Raw genomic sequence first — 4210 nt, 5'->3', positions numbered from 1 at the left:
TGTGTTCTAGTAATAAATGTAACAATACAAAAAAGGTTTTTTTTCTGCTGTTGCGACAATAAACATGCGTAGTAGAGATCACCCCTTAGAATTAATTTCGATCCGCGCCTGACCTAGTAATAACATCAATAGTGGAACAGACTGTTCTATTCAATGCAGAATGTTCATTGAAAATGGCTCGATATACTAAGTTTTTATGCAAAAAATTCACCCATTATTTAAAAAAAAACATGGTATTGCACACCACAAGCATCAAACATGGCTATGATTTTATTAAGCTACCCAATGTTTATATTATCAACCACTTTTCACCTGGTTTAAACGAACGATAACTCTGTTCTGAATATCATCGTTTAATTTAAAAAACCGCTAGATGGTGATATAAGACATAAATCGTAAAATATGTTGATGTTTTAGCATAAATCCCAATAGGATATGATAAGAAAATCGACCAGTACTTACGTAATTTGAGAATATTTTCCGAACACTTATACTTCCGCTCGAAATATCACAGGAACTGAACAAATCTCGGTGAAGTCTCGTGAACTTTCATTCGAGCACCTCTAGATTTATTACATACTTGCAACGATAAAGAAAACATTCCGAACACATTTGCAGGGGTGAGTTTTGTAGAAATCATACCACGGGGTGGTTTGAGTCGGTCTTTTGCATGTTGTTTCGGTGTAAAACTTTCAAAGAAAATAAAAAAAAATATTAGTCTTATATACCTAGGCTTGTTTCTTTAAGGTCATATAAATGACTAGATGATAGCACTGGCAAAATTCACAAATTCCGATGAAGCTGTTAGAAAAACAAATGAGTTATAAATGCGTTATGTTTTTTTCCACTTTAATTATCCCGGATTATCATGAGTTTATACTCAATAAAGAACAACAATTAATTATTCCGATGTTAAAATGACTTTGATTCATTGTTTCATTCTCGGTTTGCCAGAGTGACTGCATAGGAGAGTTGATTAAAATCAACTCCCAAAAAATCGCAAAAATGTACTGATCTCCTTCAGAAGAAAAACGTTTTAAAAAGTATAGGAAGATGTCCATTTTTAATCAATTTGGATGCAATATACATACAGATTGGATTCTGGTGTAACGTAATGTACCAGAATGTGTTATATGTATATTTAATAACTTTTAAAAAAAATCTTTAGTCATTACATTTTCATATTGTTTAATTTCTAAACTATTAGCTAACTGATTTTTATGAAGTTAAATTAAATCTTTTGAACTTCAGAAAAAGCAGATTTAAATAATTTCGATAATTTAGTATGAACATAATAAAAAGTAAGTAAGTGTCTTTCACACTCTCTGGATCTCTTTAGACCCCTAAGTCCTACAGCAGAGAGCCAGGGTAACTGCGACACCTTTGCACCAGCTACTCGCCGGCACTCGATTCAAACTGCAGTGCTTTTGCGCCAGTTACATGTACCAGTAACTCCGAAAATAATAAGGGTCGATTTAGTCAGGCGGAAGTCTCCATTCTGACTACTTTGAGGTGATGAATGTTTAAACACATTAATTACAGGGTAATATTGAATCATCATCTTACTGATTACCATCGATGTTAATTCATTTACAAAAGGGTTATGAAAAAAATGTAATTGAATTACTTTTGCTAATTTCTATGTTATTAAAGGCATGGGTTCTTAAAACTGGCAAACCAATAATCACCAAATGTGGGATATAAATTAATTGAATATGGAATCTGACACTCTGTAACTAAGGTTGATTCTGATTCATTAACAGGCGAACAAATCCAGACGAGATGTGTAAATTGGAGAAGAGGATGAAGGAACAGAGCAAGCAATATGTCTTAGAACAAGTCGAAGTCTTAAAAGCCCTCCTGGCCAGAGTGACCTTGGATTGCAAGCAAATTAAAATTATCTTAAACTTTATAGAAGATAAGTTGTCTAAAGTAGATAGCGGTACCTCGGCTAAAAGGGTCAAGTTTACAACGCTCTAGTTGTTTGATTTGTTGTACACCATTTAGTGAAAGCCCGTGAGTATCCGTGTGAAATGTACATAATCCAATAATACTACCCTGAGCTCGCGATGATTGTGAACAGATCAAAATAATAACTTACTTAATTGTTTTAAAAAGTAAAGTTAATGTAACAAATTTTTTACAAGACATTGAGGGACATTTTGCTTTTAAAATTGATAAATGGTTAAATCCATTTTATATGTACTTGTAAACTTTGTTAACACTATACCACGCAATACTTTGTAACAGAAAATGTTATTTAAAACTTATGATTTGTACTATCTCTGTTGTCTTTGGATCTCCTGAGGCTTATAATAAAATTACTGTTTGTTTGGAATTGCCGCCCGCCTCATCTAAATAACCCCCGCTGAAAAAATTTTATTGGCAAAATATAAAGAACATTTTTTTTATTGTTTTGTTTCGTTGTACCAACAGGTTAATAAATAGTTCGTTCGTCAAACGTTTTTTTTTAAATCGGGTTCGATCTCCTCATAATATTCATTAACACTCTTGATCAATAAAACGTTTTCTTTGAAGTATTTCAAATATTGAGATTCGAAGGTTCTCGCAAATGCGCCGAAATGTCAAACCAGTGGTGGAAAACGTTCGAGTCCTGAAGACTCATCAACCATTCCGTTGTGCGTATCCATACAGTTGAACGGTGAACTTAAATTAATCAACAGAATATACCGTTTTGACAGCGATGACACGAGGAACAGAGGTTGCATTGGAGATGGACAAGACCGACATGTCACGATTGAAAACGGCCACGCGGGGGGATATATCAGTCCAGTTGTCATTAAAACTACATGGGTCAGAGATTTTTTATCCTGATATAGAAGAAGAAATAAACGTGGTCCGTCAGTTCGATAAATCCTTAAAATACGTCACATATAAAATCAATAGCAATACTGTTGATCCGGTACCCCCTCAACGTGCCAACGCATTCCACAACATCATGCAAACTCAGACATTGTGAACAAAATCAACTCCAAAGAAAGACACAAATGAAAAGATGTTTACAGGTGTGTACATTTACACATGAACACATAATATTAGAAACGTCTGACATATTGAATTCATATATCTTGACAACACAGACACTTAGTAAGAGACATAAATGTTATTTTTGTCTCTGACTTCGTGTAGAAACATTTAGACATATATTTTAATTGCTTTAACACTTATGACAGTTTTGGTTCACTGAATGTTATTTTTGAGCACTCTTTTGTGTGTGTTTTTCTTGTTGGACATGAACAAAGAAAAGTAATAAACGTTTCACTGTTTTTAATTGACATTTTAATTCTTCAACAATTATAAAATAAATTTCCAATTTGAAAAAAAAATAATAATTTACCTCCCTCCCTCCTGGGTCTGAAAACACCCAGGCGGCAATTCCAATCAAACATTTTTTTAAGGATGGCCTGATAACAAAAACGATTAAGAATCTTAAAACTTTGTTAAAGGATAATGACAGTTTACTTACTGTATATAGTTGATGAATGGTTCTTCTTCTGATGCAAAAAGAGTGAAGTAAAGAAATACTTCGAAATGTGCACTTTTTATACTGAATTTTGCCTTCTTATTAAAGGAGTGGTCCTACGAAAAAACCGCGTTTTTTAAACCATGCCTGGATACAATAGTTTGTTAGTTCTAAATTTAGCAATACTTTACACTGTAGCTATGGTTACAAATGACTAAGGAGACCCTGATAGTAGATATTTATGGTATCATCCTTCAACTGTTGCTTTGCTCTTCGTCATAAATCTACCCCCTGACGTCATTAACTGTGAATTACCCCCTGACTGTAGACTCCCCCCTGACTGTAGAATCCCACCTTGACCTCGTGTGACCTTTATGGGAAAAACTCATGACGTCATACTGACTGCAGAGTGACTGCTCTCTCCCCCTTACTACTCCTACAAATACTTACAATTTCACATTGATCTTTGCACACAGACAAATGATTTCTGAGCAAGACAACTAGAATTTTCTTTCCACAACCTTTGCACAATTCTTTTGGACAAAATTCTGATGGCTATGGAATATTAACAATTCAGATAGATAGTTTCAACATTTTAATAGCACAAATCCTCACCAGGTTTGCTTTTTTCATTGTTGTTTAGAACTTTAGAAATAAAATAAAAACATTTTTTAACTTCCAGCTTGCATCCACATCTTTTACCTCAATTGATCTATGACATTTTAT

General features: G+C 33.8%; 1 pseudogene; it reads left to right on the top strand.

The window, feature by feature from the left end:
* Positions 1-795: 795 nt before the first annotated feature.
* LOC128174749 (uncharacterized) lies at positions 796-2092 on the top strand (annotated as a pseudogene).
* Positions 2093-4210: the final 2118 nt, after the last annotated feature.

The sequence above is a fragment of the Crassostrea angulata genome, chromosome 2, assembly GCF_025612915.1.
Source record: "Crassostrea angulata isolate pt1a10 chromosome 2, ASM2561291v2, whole genome shotgun sequence".
Classification (NCBI taxonomy): domain Eukaryota; kingdom Metazoa; phylum Mollusca; class Bivalvia; order Ostreida; family Ostreidae; genus Magallana; species Magallana angulata.
Note: the sequence above shows the minus strand (reverse complement) of the source record. Positions and strands in the feature narration are given on the sequence as shown.